Source organism: Hylobates moloch, unplaced genomic scaffold (assembly GCF_009828535.3).
Source record: "Hylobates moloch isolate HMO894 unplaced genomic scaffold, HMol_V3 SCAFFOLD_19, whole genome shotgun sequence".
NCBI classification, from domain to species: domain Eukaryota; kingdom Metazoa; phylum Chordata; class Mammalia; order Primates; family Hylobatidae; genus Hylobates; species Hylobates moloch.
In genome coordinates this window covers 42400100-42417574 of record NW_026652294.1, presented here as the reverse complement: position 1 = coordinate 42417574, position 17475 = coordinate 42400100, and the positions used below count along the sequence as shown (strand labels likewise).

Here is a 17475-nt window from a genome sequence, read left to right as displayed (position 1 = left end):
GATGCTGTACTTCATGGTGGTGATCAGCTTCCCAAAGACAAAACTTGCATTTGTACATGTCTTCGTTTTTTTACCCTACCTCAACGGATAACACATTGGATAACACGCCTATAATCCCAGCACTTTGGGAGGCCAAGGCAGGCAGATCACTTGAAGTCAGAAGTTTGAGACCAGCCTGGCCAAAATGGTGAAACCTCATCTCCACTAAAAATACAAAAATTAGCCAGGCATGGTGGCACACACCTGTAATCCCAGCTACTCAGGAGGCTGAGGCAGGAGAATCGCTTGAACCTGGGAGGTGGAGGTTGCAGTGAGCCGGGATCGTGCCATTGCACTCTGGACTCCAGCCTGGGCGACAGAGTGAGACTCTGTCTCAAAAAACAAAAACAAAAACAAACAAAAAACCCCCACACTGTCAGCTGTGTTTATTATCTCTGGAAGGTAGGAAGTAGAGGAAGCTCTTATTGAGGGTTACCCAACACTCCATATTGATGGTAGTGGTTGCCAGAGAGTAGACCCTGCTAATGACACCACTCATCAGCAAGAGCACAGCCTGGCACTCTGCATTTGGTGTGAGGGAGGGGTCAGCTGTTGCCGGATCCATGCCTAGTGGCTACATACACTTGGGAGACTGCTGGGATAAGATGAGAATCTGTGGTCTTTGAACACAGACAAGCATCTTTGCCCACCTTGGGGAGAAATGCTTGCTGATGGAGTCCTTAGCCTTAGAATGCATGGCATCCTGACTGGATAAAACATTCAGCCTTCAGGGGATACTTTACAGATCACAGACTCACACTGACTTTGCCCTCTCTCCCAGAGAGGACAGAAGGAAGGAGGGGAGGGAAAGCAGGGGTGAGCTTTAATCTCTGCTACCTGTCATTTTGCCCTATTTTTCTAACTTGTTTTCTCTCATTATGATCCAGCTGATTTTTTTCCCCTCCTACATGGCTTTGCTTGAAATTTATTGCATTTCTCTAAGGCTTACTAAATCCAATTGTCCACCAATATCAACACAAAATGAACTGTGCCCATATTTGCCCTTGGAAAGGATTGTATTAACTATATTTTTAAATTTTCTGTATTCTTCATGCTCTGGTATCTGGGGTCTTGCTGACCTAGGAGGGAATACACCTCCCACAGTTAACTAATTCCTAGACATAGTGAAGGACTTGCTGGAGGGCATGCTTTTCATAAGCAAACTGACCAATCCAGAGCCCACAGCCCCCCACCTCCTCTACTGGGCTCTCAAACTCCGAACTACTCTCTACCTGCCTTTGTAACCCCAGGGCCAGGAACCAGACAGCTAGAGACAGCCCCTATGTCCCAGAGCCTGCTGAAATTATCCCAACTAGCCAATCCTAAGCCTGCTTACCCTGCTCTGCCTTACCTTCCTATGGAAACCACAATAAAACTCTTACCCATGTTTTCCCTCTGCTCCCTCTGCCTCTTGTCCTAACCTGGTGCTTCCCCATGTAGCCCTATGTGCTCTGTCCCCTTGTTTATAGGCCTCTGTGAGTAAAAACCTATGTCATGTCAGCCATTTCTATGTCCGTGTGTCTTACCATACCTGATTAAAACAAATCCCAGGTACCTTTTTTTTTTTTTGAGATGGAGTCTTCCTCTGTTGCCCAGGCTGGAGTGCAGTGGCACGATCTCAGCTCACTGCAAGCTCCGCCTCCTGGGTTCACACCATTCTTCTGCCTCAGCCTCCCGAGTAGCTGGGACTACAGGTACCCGCCACCATGCCCGGCTAATTTTTTGCATTTTTAGTAGAGACGGCATTTCACCGTGTTAGCCAGGATGATCTCAATCTCCTGACCTCGTGATCCACCTGCCTCAGCCTCCCAAAGTGCTGGGATTACAGGTGTGAGCCTGCTATTCAACTGTATATCAAAGGATGATATTTATATTTATTATAAATATTTTTATTTTTAACAGATCCAACACACACTCTTTGTACATACTAATAATTCCTTAGGAAGACAGAAACTAGTAGATACTCATTCATTCATTAATCAGTAAAATCCTATGCTAAAAAAAATCCCTCTATGTTGTAAGCACATTTGTGATCCCGGTTGCAATCCATTCATTATGGCATTCTGCTAGTGTTTTGCTGATTAAAACACATTCAGGGACTTGTCCATTCTCTGTAGGCTTAGCTAGGCCCTGGGGCCAGTGGCAAGACCCATGTTGAGGGGTGTGGGCTTTGCTTAGTCAAAGTCTCAATGTCTCAGGCCCCAATGTCGCCTTGGCCCCACTTCTTTACATACCCTATCCAGGAGTTCTGGATCTACTCAGAAGGGTGATGCATAAAAACTCATCACTGGCTCATGCCTGTAATCCCAGCACTTTGGGAGGCCGAGGCAGGCAGATCACCTGAGGGCGGGAGTTCGAGACCAGACTGACCAACATGGAGAAACCCTGTCTCTAGTAAAAATACAAAATTAGCCAGGCACGGTGGTGGGCGCCTGTAATCCCAGCTACTCGGGAGGCTGAGGCAGGAGAATTGCTTGAACCCAGGAGGTGGAGGTTGGGGTGAGCTGAGATCGCACCATTGCACTCCAGCCTGGGCAGTAAGAGCGAAACTGCATCTCAAAAAACAAACAAACAAACTCATCACTTTTTCTTTTCCAACTCCTGGATATTTGTATCGTTGTTTTTTATTCTGCTGGACTCAGGTCTATCATTTTTACAAAGCTGCTTCTGGGAGACCATCCCGGCACCTAGCCTAGCTGGTTGCCAGGCAGTAGGAAAGTTCTTCCTTCCTGCGTCTGGACAAAATCCCTTGTGTGGCAGTTCATGCCCTTCTCTCCTTGTTCTGGCCTCATTGAGCTGGACATTGCTATTCTTCTTGTAGAAAATTTCCACAGTCTTGCACATTGTTATTTGTTCTTCTTCATAATAAATCAAACAGATGGCTCCATCCTTTCCTCACAGGTCCTATTTTCTGGCCTTTAATCATGTTTGTTGCTTAATGTTGGCCAATCCACTCTGCAGCCATTTGTCTGAGACCTCTGCGGCTGAGGCTGTCGATGGTCCCTCTTGAACGCATCAGGGTTCTGGAGTTTGATGAGCAATCGCTCCTATCAGTGGGCTGGATATTAAACAGCTGGGGCTCTCTGCAGCCATTGCAGGGACTTGCCCAGAAGTCAGGGAAGCAATTTCAAAGACAAGAAGTAATTGCTTCAAAAACTCCAACCAGTTCCCGTGATGTGTTCTGTGACTGAACACAACCCAGTGATTGAGGGAAGGAACTGGGTTCTGTGTTTCATATACAGACTCCCTAAACTTCCCATTTTTTCCCACTTACATCACCAGCTTGCGCAACTGGGGACTGTCACCCAGGCTAGGGAGTGTGGACATTAACAGAACCTCTCCTCTACCTGCAGATATTAAACAGCACATAAAACCTAGCATGAAGGCTGGATCCAGGCTGAAAGAAGTCTTGATTATTTCATTAAACACTTAGTGCATGTACCATGTGCCTGGCACTGTGCTGCCTGCAGAGGTGTACACAGAGATGCATAAGAGCCATACCCTGTACACCTGCCTCATACAGATCATGGTCTAGCAGGCCAACAAATGTATGTGAATAACTCCTTATTATCCAGGGCAGACTCTGAGAAATGCTATAGCAGGGGCATATTATTAGTATTCAGGAGGCAGTCCAGAGCAATACAAGATTAATTCAGTGTAGGAGGGTAGGGGAGGGCTTCATGAAAGGATGAGATATTTGAAATTAGTCTTGTATTCATAATGTCTTTTTTTTTTTTTTTTGAGATGGAGTCTCACTCTGTCGCCCAGGCTGGAGTGCAGTGGCACGATTTTGGCTCACTGCAAGCTCCACCTCCCAGGTTCACGCCATTCTCCTGCCTCAGTCTCCCGAGTAGCTGGGACCACAGGCGCCTGCCACCACGTCCAGCTAATTTTTTTGTTTTTTTTTTGTTTTTTTTTGTTTTTTTTAGTAGAGATGGGGTTTCACTGTGTTAGCCAGGATGGTCTCGATCTCCTGACCTCATGATCCGCCTGCCTTGGCCTCCCAAAGTGCTGGGATTTCAGGCGTGAGCCACCGTGCCCGGCCCATAATGTCTTTTACACCATAACTCCTTTTAATTCTCACAACTACCCAACGATGAGAACAGGCCAGGATTATGCCTGTTTGTCAAGTGAGACATCAGGGCCCAGAGAGGTTAAGTGACCTTTCAAAGGCCACACAGGGAGTAGGCAGCAGATCCACATGGAGCCTCTCTAAATCTGGGAGGAGCGTTGTGCTATCTTACTTCTCAGGAGAGTAGGGTGGGTCAGAAGATGCTGCACTGGAGGCTGGTTCTCCCAGAAGATATAAAAATGGGTTTGTGCACTGAATAAGGGGGCCCAGCCCAGCCTGAGAGTTTGCAGAGGGGCGCCTCATCCTGGCCATCAACTGTCTGCATCCACAGTTTGGTCTCCTCCAGGAGAGCAGATCCTTTCTACCAAACAGCATCATCCATCCTCATTAGCACATGGTCTGCTACACTAAACAGCGTGGCGACAGAAATCATCACTCCTCCTTTGGTGTCTGCTTCTGTAGGGCTCAGAGCTCAATCCTTGGGATATTGAGCTTTCTTTATTCCCTGACAACACACCCAGGGCAGGGGAGAGTGAAGAACAAAGAGAGAGGAGGTTCATTACTATCAGAGCCCACCAACTAGCTTTGCAAGGTTGACTTCCTCTCATCATTTCATTAAGGTAACATCACAATAGGCAGACATGTTCACCACCTTACAGATGAGAAAACTGAAGCCTGAAGAAGTTGCATTATCACCAGACTTAAGATAAGTCTGGTAAAGTATTTATGACAATTCTTCACACCTGGTAAGTGTAAGACCTTGTTTTTTCAGGCATTCTTTTTTATTATTATTATTTTTTTAGACAGAGTCTTGCTATGTCATCCAGGCTGGAGTGCAGTGGCGTGATCTTGGCTCACTGCAACCTCCGCCTCCCAGGTTCATGCCATTCTCCTGCCTTAGGCTCCTAAGTAGCTGGGACTACAGGCACCTGCCACCAGGCCCGGCTAATTTTTTGTATTTTTAGTAGATACGGGGTTTTACCATGTTAACCAGGATGGTCTCGATCTCCTGACCTCATGATCCGCCTGCTTTGGCTTCCCAAAGTGTTGGGATTACAGGTGTGAGCCACTGCGCCCGGCCCAGCATTCTCTACTTTTATGGAAGGCATTTATCTATCTCATCTCTCCTTTTTTTTTTTTTTTTTTTTGAGACTGAGTCTCACTCTGTCACCCAGACTGGAGTGCAATGGTGTGGTCTCGGCTTACTGCAACCTCCACCTCCTGGGTTCATGCGATTCTCCTGCCTTAGCCTCCCAAGTAGCTGGGACTACAGGCACGTGCCACCACAGCCAACTAATATTTTTTGCATTTTTAGTAGAGACAGGGTTTCACTATGTTGGCCAGGCTGGTCTCGAACTCCTGACCTCGTGATCTGCCCGCCTCAGCCTCCCAAAGTGCTAGGATTACAGGCATGAGCCACCATGACTGGCCTATCTCATCTATCTTTATGGAAGTTAATGGGAAACTGGCATTTCCCTGTGCATGGAAAGCTTCTATTCCAAAAGACAGGTTTTAACCTGTGTTGTAACTGTCGAATGCATGGGTGGTGGTGTAATTCAGAAAAGGCTCCTCGGGAAGACTGAGGATTGATGGATTAGCATCAACAGTAAAGGAGAAAGAGTGCAGGCTAGAGAGATGAGTGGCAGGGACACCACTGGGGAGCCACGGAACGGGTACCAGGGAGGGCTGCATGCATTCGAAACGCTGGGGCCCTCTGGAGACTTTGGGGCATCATAAATATTCAGTTGGTCATCATGCATATTCAATGAGGCAGAGATTTGCAGATAGGCTCTTGAGAGAGCTGGAACTGACAAGGGGGCTGACTTCTTTTAAGAATCCCCCAATATCAAGGGAGCATACGACACAGCAGAGAACTGGACGAGATTGTAGGTAGTGGCAAAGAGCTAGAAGCTTTGATGAAGGGAAGTGGATGAGTGACAGCCTACAGGAGCTGAGGGCCCTGCTAGAAAGACTTGAAAAGCATCCCCCAGTTGAATGGCCAAGTTACACAGTGGAATTGTGGGTCTTATTATTTCTATTTGTGTGTAACTCTCTATAATCTCTGGGGAGTTTTTCTTGCTTGACAGGTTCTTATGAAACCCCAGAAATATAGCCCTAAAGAGAATATTCGAGACAGCCTCCCAGTCCTGCAGTTCTTCGTGTGCAGAGGGGGGCGGTACAGCCCTGGCGAGGGCTAAGGGCTTAGGTCCCCTCCCACCTCCGACAGCATGGTCTCAAGGTCATTTGCTTCACTTAGGAGGTTCAAAGAACAATTTCACTGGAGGACATGGCTCTGCAGCTACAAAACAAAATGTGTGAAAAACAACTATCTTGTCCGAATATATCGTCTTATGGATGTAGATGCCTGTAGCTAGAAGAGGGAAGAGTCTTAAGTTAGTGGCGGAATCCAGGCTAGAACTTAGCTGTGCTCACACCCAGAGTCCAGTTTCTGCTTACTTCTATTTGTGAAGGAGGCTGTTTATGGAGCCAGGTGACTGTCGGCACACCGAGTGCCTCTGGGTGAATTAGGAAGAGGAGAACTCCCCTGGGAAGTCACAGTCCCAGTGAGCAAAATGGCTCCCTCCACCAGGTGCCTGGGTGCAGAGCACAACCGGTATGACCGTCCGTATCAAGTAACAGAGGTGGGTTTGGCAGGGCCCATGTGCTGTTGGTGTATCCTCCTCCCTCCCTCCAGTCCTCTGTCTCCCACTCACTGTTTGAAAATGTGCATTTAGTAAATGCCTCCTGCATGCACAATGATGCTTTCATGACTCATCTCATAAAGAATGCCCTTGGAAAGGTAAAGCGATGGGTTTACATTTACAAAGCGCCTTTCTGACCATGACAATTTTAAATTGTTGGGAGGACAGGTCTGGGTGCTGTTAGGACAATATGGACTTCCATATATTTGAACATCTACTGTCAAGCCTCAATCCTTCATGCACCCTAGAAGAAAATGTGCTCATTTTAGTATCAACAGGAATTGGAGACTATCTTAAAATGATGTGTATTGCTTTGAGTGCAAAGGTACTCAAAGAACTTTCCTATGACCAGAAGGGTTTTCGATGACCAGTAGGTAGTGCACCCATTGCAGATACAAACAGTACCCAGTGTAGCACCCTGCCGTGAGGATGTAGCCTTCTAAAATGGAAATGTGACCCATCTCCCATGGTTTCTGTGCAAATTGGTGGTGTCAGGGAAAAGGAAACGCTCAGTGGGGTGAGAACTTTTACTCCTGGGCTCTTCTGGGAGCAAACTGTGAAGGGTCTGTGTTCTGTGCTTGTGAAGAGTGCCATTTGGGTGTGATGCTCATGCTTGTGCACACACTTCCATCTGTGCAGACTCAGTAAATATTTGTTAAAGGAATAAACAGTTTTGTTCTCCTAAGAAGGCTGGAACTCCTCTTCTGTCATGAATTTGCTTCCATCATTATTATTTTTAGTCTCACATTTACATCATGTTTGCTGTGTGCCAGGCATTGTTGTAGGTGTTTAGCATATGTTGACTCATTCAATTCTAACCTTATGAAGTAGGTGCTATTATCTCATATGAAATCTCCACAAACTCCCTCTCTTTTATTTTAAATAAGGAGTACAGGATGACATTGCATTGAGTCATTCATTCATTGAACTTTTTTTTTTTTTTTTTTTTTTTTCTGGGACGGAGTCTTGCTCTGTCACCCAGGCTGGAGTGCAGTGGTGCGATCTCAGCTCACTGTAAGCTCCACCTTCTGGGTTCATGCCATTCTCCTGTCTCAGCCTCCCGAGTGGCTGGGACTACAGGTGCTCACCACCACGCCCAGCTAATTTTTTTGTATTTTTTTTTTAGTAGAGATGGGGTTTCACCGTGTTAGCCAGGATGGTCTCGATCTCCTGACCTTGTGATCCACCTGCCTTGGCCTACCAAAGTGCTGGGATTATAGGCATGAGCTACTGCATCCAGCCCATTGAACATTTTTAAAACACACTTGCTATGGGTCAGGAACTGCTCCAAGTAGGAGTGACAGCCAGGATGAGTTCTGCTCTGAAGGTTGTCCCATTTGAATTGGAAAGAAATAGGTAACAAATGAGTGAACAAATGTCTATAAAAATAACCCATTTGGATAAGCGCCATGATGGACACGAAGGGCCTTTGAGAAAGTTGCATTTAGACTAGGGCATGAAGGAGCCACACGCCTGGAGCACAGAGAAAAGCATTTCACAGCGGGGGCAGGGTGTCCACAGGCCTGAGGTCTGGGATGGCTCAGCTCGGTCTGGGAACTCACAGGAGGCTAATTGACTGTGCAGGACAATGCAGAGGAAAGTGAAAAATTGGCTGAGTGTAGCCATGGACCAGAATGCAGAGTCCTCTGAAGGCCAAGTACAATGGGACGTCAATGGGAGGCTTGAAGTAAGGAGTTATCTGATCAGATTAATGTCTGAAAAGGATCACTTTGCCTGCTCTATGGGGAATAGGCTGTAGGAAGAGGGTACAGAGAGGATGTGGGATGTGGGCAGAGAGGATGAACAGTAGCTCCTGAAGAAGCCCAGGCGAGAGTTAACGGTGACTCACTTCAAGGGGGCTGCAGTGATGATGGAGGAGGAGGGAGCATTGGAAGCTATAGTTTGGAAGTAGAACCTTGAAGATGTGCAGAAATAGATAGAATATGGGGAGTAGGAAGAGACAGTGATAAATAATGATTGCCAGGTTTTGACTTTAAAAATCGAATAAATGAGAGGCACTCCAGAAAACAGTTTAGCTTATTGGTTTATATAAGCCAACATGGATTATTGATTTAACTTATAAAATTAAACATAAACATACCATAGGACCCAGCAATCCCTCTCTTAGGTATTTACCCAAGAGAAGTGAAAACTTACATCCAAACAAAAGCTTGTACCCTAAATGTCCTTCAGTGGGTAAATCGATAAACAGAGTGTAGTACATCCTAACCCTTAATCCCTGGCAACCACTGATCTGTTCTCTGTCCCTATAGTCTGACCTTTTCCAGAATGTCATATTAATGGAATCATAAGTTTGCAACCTTTTGAGACTGGCTTCTTTCACCTGGCATAATGCCTTTGGGATTCATCCATGCTATTGTACGCTTTGATAGTCTATTCCATTTTATTGTCGAGTAGTTTTCCAGCAATGTTCCCACCAAAAGCTAATTTTAATGTATGTAAGTTTAAAAATAAATTTCAAAAATATTTTTAAGTAGAAAAGAAAAAAGAAGCGAGAGGCAGAGATGAAAACTAATGGAGTGGATAATTTTGCTACTTTCTGTGATGGGTAAGATGGGAGAAGGCACAGATTGGTGAAATAGTGGGGGAAATGAAGAAGCTATATTTAAATTCCATTTATTCCAGTTTGGTAGGCTTGAATTATGCTTAAAAGCAGGTTGGGTTAGGCAGTAAGTAAGCACTCTTCTGCTGAGGGTCTCCGGAAGCAAGGGCGATAAACTCCTTGAGTGAGGGAAATAGGGCAGGATGAGGGGTGGGAGACAGAAGAGCTCAGGTTTCCTGAAGCTGCTGTTGCTGCTGCGTGGACCCCAGGCTCTCTTCTACCAAGAGTCTGCTCTGTGGCCAATACTGTCTTCGAGTCAGCCTGGAAAAATGACCTTTTAGCATCCACACTGGATCATCTATGGTATCTCTTTGTAGGTCTCACCCTGTTTAGGGACTGCTTTCAATATCCCTGGGCCTCTTCCAAAATCATGAGCATTGATTAATGAGTCATTATAAGAGGGGAGGAAAGGCTGAAAGGAAATTAATGCCAATGCCTGTCTGTCCTCCGGTCCTGAGGAAATCTGAGGAGTGTTTCCAACGACCTGGATCCGGATTGAGGGTGGGAAAGAGGGAAGAATATGGAGGAGGAAGAGGAGGAGAGGAGGAAGAGGAGGAGGGGGAGGATGAGGAGGGGGAGAAGGGGGAGGAGAAGAAGACAAAGTAGAGGAGGAGAAGAGGAGAAAGGGAACTCAGAGAAGTAGTCGCAGGAGAACAAGGAGGAGAGGAAGAGAGTAAGGGGAGAATAAGAGGAGGAAAAAAGAGAAGATGAAGGGAGAAGAGAAAGAGGAGGAGAAGGAAGAGTAAGAGAAGGAGGTAGAGTAGAGGAGGAGGGGAAGAGAGGAAGAGGAGGAGGAGGGGAGGAGGAGAGAGGAGAGGAAGAGGAGGAGAAAGAGGAAGAAGAAAAGTGGACGAGAAGGAAGGAATGCTGTGAGATTCAGTGCCAGCCTTTCAGGTTCTGGAGCAGAGATCTCATTTGCTCATGGGATTTTTGTCCACACCTGTGTCTGCAGCATGAAACACAGAGGTGGTGATCCACTGAGTCACTCTAATTCCTTTTAGCTGCTGATGAGGAAGCTGACCTTGGGTCAGCTGCTGGACTCTATGTACAATCTACCATTGCCATTAAAGAGGAAACAGGACTGGGCTTACATGTATGGTGTTGTTTGCATGGGATGTGAGCACATGGGGGACAAAGGTTTCCTTAAAATGCCAGAAACACAACCACGAGGATTGTGCATGTAGGGATACATACAGAATACTGGGAGGACATGCAACAGTGCTATACACTGATATCCCCAGGAGACCTGGATTAACTGCTTTCTCTCTTGCAAGCTGGCCCTACCTCCACCCACCATGCCCGGCTCTATGTGAAGAGCCTCTGACCACTGCTGGAGATAAAGCTTGTTCTCCATGTCCACAGTCCTGTCTCCTACATAGAGCCAGGCGTTGCTGCTCCCCACTGCCCTTGTCAAGCAGTTGCACAGTGGATGAGCAGGACCTTGATGGTAAACCACAGACTTTCAGAGCTAAAGGACCTTTCTATTGAGTTCAACCTGCCACATCTAAGGATTTCTTCTGCAATCTTGAGTTCAACCTGCCACATCTAAGGATTTCTTCTGCAATCTTCCTCACCGATGGTCAACGTTCCTAAAGCTTGAACATCTCTGGAGATGGAGAGCTCATGAAAGCACAGACAGCACACTGCAGAGATGGCAGCTTTGATGGTCTGGAAGTCTTTCTTATATTTTGATGGTCTGGAAGTCTTTCAGGCCTGACCCTGCCTCTGTGCAATTTCCACACACTGGGCCTGGCTCAGCTCCTGAGCCAACATGGAACATACCCGCCCTGGGATGTGGGAAATGTGCATTCATGTTCATGTGGCAACTCCAATGTTTCCTCTGCAGACAGGAGAGGTCCTGTCTAACCACTCTATCAGTCCTTGTGTTCCCTCCCCTGCCCAGTCATTCCTTATCACACTATCTTGTTTGATTTGTTCATGTCACCTCTCATATTTAACATTACTTAGTTACTTAATTACTTGACGATTTTCTGTCTCCCCCAACTAAATGTAACCCCCTTGAGAGTATCCACAGAACATATAAACGTTTCTGACATATAGTAGATGCTAAAAACTTTTGTCGGATTAATGAATGAACGTACATTTCTTATCACTAACCTCTTCCTCCTCCATAGGGCAAACAGAATAAGAACTGAAAAGGCCAGTTGGATGTGGTGAAGTTTTAAGATAGCACTTTGTGTATTGTAGGGAAAATATGGAGATCATATTGAAGGAGGCAGAGAATGGATGGGAAAGATGGGAGCAGGGGCTGTGGGTAAAACCACGCATTTGAGATGCCTGGAAGAGTGGGAGTGGGGAACTGGTAGCACAGTGACCAGCAGGGTCAGTTTCCTCATTTCCCAGCTTCTCCCGAAGCCCCACAGTCTGACCTCTTTCCTCTTGTCACACATAGTGGGCCTCGTCATGGATAATCTGGCCAAATCTGTTTTTTTATTTTATTTTCTATTTTCCCTCCTGTCCTGGTCTACCTTGCTCCTATCAGAGAATGAAAAAACAATATTTTCAACATCAAATAGTGAAGGCTGACAAGAAACCTGGACCCAGCGCTTGAGGGGCAAGGGCTCATGGTATCTCAAGAAGAAAGGCATCATGAAGTGCAATGGGCTTCTGTAACCATCGACCAATTGGTTCTTCTTTCTCAAAATTCCTCCTTCCTTGGTGCGATTTCCTGATTCTTTATATTTTGGGTCTTGTCCTACTCTCCTGGATTACTGTTTTTTGTTTTTTTGTTTTTCTTTTGGATGGAGTTTTGCTCTTGTTGCCCAGGCTGGGGTGCAATGGCGCAATCTTGGCTCACTGCAACCTCTGCCTCCCGGGCACAATATTGGCTCACTGCAACATCTGCCTCCTGGGTTCAAGTGATTCTCCTGCCTCAGCCTCCCCAGTACCCAGGATTACAGGCGCTTGCCACCACACCTGACTAAATTTTTTGTATTTTTAGTAGAGATGGAGTTTCACCATGTTGGCCAGGCTCCCGACCTCAGGTGATCTGCCTGCCTCGGCCCCCCAAAGTGCCCAGATTACAGGCGTGAGCCACCGCACCTGGCCTTGGATTACTCTTTGTTGTGAATTGAATTCTGCCTCCAAGAAGGTATGTTGAAGTCCTGACCCCCAGTAACTCAAAATGGGAACTTATTTGGAAATAGGGTTCCTGCAGATGTAATTAATTAAGATGAGGTCAAAGTAGAATGGGGTGGGCCCCTAAATTCAATTTGATTCATGTCCTTATAGGAAGAGATCCGGCCGGGCACGGTGGCTCAAGCCTGTAATCCCAGCACTTTGGGAGGCTGAGGCGGGTGGATCACAAGGTCAGGAGATCGAGACCATCCTGGCTAACATGGTGAAACCCCATCTCTACTAAAAATACAAAAACAATTAGCTGGGCATGGTGGTGGATGCCTGTGGTCCCAGCTACTTGGGAGGCTGAGGTAGGAGAATGGAGTGAACTCAGGAGGCGGAGCTTGCAGTGAGCCCAGATCGCACTACTGCACTCCAGCCTGGCAACAGAGCGAGACTCCGTCTCAAAGAAAAAAAAAAAAAAAAAAAAGAAGAGATCCATGGGGAAAACACCATGTGAAGACAGAGGCACAGCCTTGTGTGAAGCATCTATCACCAAGGAAGAACGAGGGCTGCCAGCCATCAGCAGAAGCTGAGACAAAGACACCGGGCAGATTTTCCCTTGGAGCCCTCAGAAGGAACCAGGTGTGGAAGTTTCTGGCCTCCAGAACCATGAGAAAATGAATTTGTCTTTTTTTTAAGGCACCCAGTTTGTGGTGCTTTCGTACAGTAGCCTTAGCGCACAGAGACACTGTTTCTTTCCTTGCTTGGTTGATTTCTCTTCTTCCTCACACGTCCTGTCTTCATTCACCTGGGATTTTCCCACACCCTTCTTTCATGAGACGCATCATTCTTTCCTTCAGTGTCTTGCTCATCTCTCTAAGTCTTCCAAGCCTCAATTTTTTTCTTTTGTTTTTAATAGAGATGGAGTCTTGCTCTGTCGCCTAGGCTGGAGTGCAGTGGCACTATCTCAGCTCACTGCAACCTCTGCTTAGCAGGTTCAAGCAATTCTCCTGCCTTAGCCTCCTGAGTAGCTGGGACTACAGGCACACGCTGCCACACCCAGCTAATTTCTTTGTATTTTAGTAGAGACGAGGTTTCACCATGTTGCCCAAGCTGGTCTCGAACTCCTGAGCTCAGGCAATCCGCCCACCTGGGCCTCCCAAAGTGCTAGGATTACAGGCATGAGCCACCATGCCCAGCCCCAAGCCTCAATTTCTATTGCTAACTTTGGCCCCGACTTCCTATGTATCATTCATGTCAATGCTTCATGTACCTTTCAGACTCACTGTGTATCATACAAAAATCATCTTGTCCTTTCCCCACTTGTTATCACCTTAAGACTGCAGAACAAATATAAAAGTGGGGAAGTGACAAGCATAAAATATAAATAGAAAACTTTTACTTAGGGAGTAGAACATAGAAGTCAAACATTTCAGATCTGGGAGAGGAAAAGAATGACAGTGGCCCACGGCAGAAAGTGGGACGTTTGGAAACAGAGCTGGGTTGAAGAGACAAGATGATTTTTTGCTCAGACAAGATGGAGTTTCACTCTTGTCACCCAGGTTGGAGTGCTGTGGCATGATCTCGACTCACTGCAACCTCCACCTCTTGGGTTCAAGTGATTCTCCTGCCTCAGCCTCCTGAGTGGCTGGGATTACAGGCACCCACCACCACGCCCAGCTAATTTTTGTATTTTTAGTAGAGATCGGGTTTCACTATGTTGGCCAGGCTGGTCTTGAACTCCTGACCTCATGATCCACCTGCCTTGGCCTCCCAAAGTGCTGGGATTATAGGTGTGAGACACCACGCCCAGCCTATTTTCTTTTTTCAGAGACAGGGTCTTACTCTGTCACTCAGGTTAGAGCGCAGTGGTATGATCACAGCTGACTGCAACCTCGATCTTTTGGGCTCAAGCCATTCTCCCACTTCGGCCTCCTGAGAGCTTGGACTACAGGCATGCATGCCACCACCACGCCTAGCTAATTTTTTATCTTTTTAGAGCCAGGGTCTCACTATGTTGCCCAGGCTAGTCTAGAATTCTTGGCACAGGAGATTCTCCTGCCTTGGCCTCGCAAAGTTCTGGGATTATAGACGTGAGCCACCACACCCAGCCTCTTTATCTTTTTAAAAGAACAATTAAGCACGCCCCAAAGAGCACTTGTGAGAACTAAATAAAATCATGTAGGGGAAGTTCCCAGAGCTTAGGAGATACTCCATAGATGTTAGCTCTTCCCTTTGCTTCCCCCTTTTCCCTTGTGCTCCCAGCTCCCGGGGAGATTATAACGAGGCAGTTATTATATTTTCATTGTGTGCCCTGACATGCCAGGTCCTGGGTGGGTCACAATCGACTGTCACATGAGAGAGTCCAGCTCGTCTCTGGACAGTGGAATGCACAGTTGGCGGCGAGGAACTCCACCACGGAGTGCCCGTACCCACTGCCCCTCCAGCCCTGCCCACTGCTGTCTGCAGGTTGGACAAGCTTCCACTGGCTTATAAGCCCCTGAGCTCTGTACCAAGCCCTCTCCCATACTTGTGGGGTATTTCCTTCCATAGCAAAACATGCCAGCCACCAAACAGTTGGGTTTAGAATGGAAGGAAATGGGCAGAAATTTCATTGAGGAGATGATGACAAAGCTTATGAGAAGGCTTTAATGAGGCAGCTCTGCTGTCAATCCATCCAAGTGAACAAAGCAGGAATCTGTCAAATCAGCAAAGGTATTATACATGGAGAAATAGAAAATGTATGCCTCCTCTCTGAAAACATTTAGCTGGGTGTGGGGTAGAGGGTGCGACACAATAAAACTAAACCCGCGGAGGCTGAAGTGGGGCGAGCTGTTAATGAATCTGGCATTAAAAGATCTGTGTTAACTCAAGGAAGGTGGCTCCATTCCCAGGTTTGATCGAGCCAGTTCCGGGAAGCTGTTGGGGGTCTTCTCTGAGGTCAGCAGCAGTTAAGCTAAAATGTTCAACCGCTCATTATTCCCATAGATTACACCATGTTCTCCACAGTATTTTGGAAACTCGACAATAGCCTCACATTGGGTGAATTAGTCCAGCCCTGAATTTCTGAGATCATCCTTAATTCAGAGACTACCTTCTTATTTCTTTCTTACCTTCCCTCAGAAAACTGTGAAGACTGCAGGTTACCCTGGTTCTGAAAGTCACCCTGACACCATTTCTTGTGTTCTAATGTGTATCATCTGTTTAACACACCCACGGCTTTATTTACACCTGGAGATAGCTCATTGTTATTGAGGCAAAAGCAATGGTTCTGTCTTCTTTGGAAGAAACAAGAAGATGCCTGCTCTGAGAAAAGAAAGGTTCAGGAGATACTCTTGAGAGTTTAGATAGGAGGAAAACCGAAGAGAGAAGGTTCTTAGTGGGGCAAAAGTTGAGGAGTAAAACTATACTTGTTTCTTGGGATGATTAGACTGAAAGAAATAGAATATTCCATAAGCCCTATCTTGCTGGCTTCTCCCATGTCTGTGGGAGATGAATAGGTACATATCACTCCTGTTTCCAGACAAAGAACCCACAGCTCAGAATTTAAGTGACATGCACAAAACCACAAAGGCAAACACAAGATGAAAAATTTTCTGGGCTCCAATCTTGGAAGCTGGGCCAGGAAAAGCCAGATCAGGTGGCTGGTCAGAGACATCTGGGTAGAAAAAGAAAGATGAATGGTTTCCCAGGTTGGACATGGCAGGAGACCACGTCTACCCACACACCTCTACCCAAAGGCAGATTTCATCTTTTCACGTCTGCAGCAATTTCTTTTCACTCGATATTTGTCTAAGAGTATTTTGCTGACAGCCGCCTTTCTGGAGAGAAGTGTTGGGAAATTGGATTAGAAATGTTCTGTTCTAAAGGTCAGAGCCACAGTAATTAGCACAAACAAGCTTGAAGAGGGGCAGCCAGGGGCGGCAGGGCCAGAGAGCTGCTGTGTCTTCGTAGTTCCTAAGGCTCTGAGTCCTAAGGCTACGATTCCACCATAGATGAAGGTCTAGTGTGTGTGGTGTGTGTGTGCTTAGTTCTATGCATTTTGATCACATGTAGAGTCATGGGACTACCACCAAAGTCAAGAAACAACGGTTTCATCCAAGTACACTGCTTTGACCTACGCTCTTCCCTCTGCATGCAGAGTCCTCCTTCACTTGATCTTCCTGGGTTTGGATAACTTTTGTGCCTCTTTCAAGACTCAACCCACACATCATCGCCTTTAACAAGCATGCTGTGGTGGCTCAAGCCTGTAATCCCAGCACTTTGGGAGGCCGAGGCGGGCGGATCACGAGGTCAGGAGTTCAAGACCAGCCTGACCAATATGGTGAAACCCCATCTCTACTAAAAATACGAAAATTAGCTGGGCGTGGTGGCACATGCCTGTAATCCCGGCTACTCAGGACGCCGAGGCAGAAGAATCACTTGAACCCGGGAGGCAGAGTTTGCAGTGAGCCAAGATCACACCACTGCCCTCCAGCCTGGGTGACAGAGTGAGACTCTGTTTCAAAAAATAATAAAAAAGAAAAGAAAAGAAAAGCCTGCTCTGATCTCTTGCCCACTTGGGGAGGCCTTGCTCCCGGCCCACGGGGCTTCCAGTGATTACCTCCTTAGAGCTTTCCTTGTTTGTTTGTAGTTATTACCTCCCCTACCCTGTGACTTTCTTATGGTCAAGGACAGTGTCTTTCAGACCTCGGCATCACCAATACTTAGCGTAGTGCTTGACACTTAGTAGGAGATCAACCATTGTTTACTGAATAAGATTGGATTTTATAGAGAATAATTGTCTTATGGCCTACAGCAAAACCATACACAAGAAAAGCTATCGTTTAATAAGGATTTAATATACTTGACTAATACTGATATAGTTGCATTGCTAAAACACATTAATATTTAATTTAATGTGTGAGTTATTTTGCAAGGATATATGTATGAGTGTGTACAGTGATGATTTGCATGCA

The 17475-nt window shown here is 46.4% G+C and overlaps 1 protein-coding gene across 1 annotated transcript in view; it reads right to left on the bottom strand.

Annotated features, from left to right (window-relative positions):
* Positions 1 to 17475, bottom strand: part of SHISA6 (shisa family member 6) — a gene marked incomplete at its 5' end in the record, with an annotated part of 328804 nt that overhangs the window by 103335 nt on the left and 207994 nt on the right. The window lies entirely within an intron of this gene.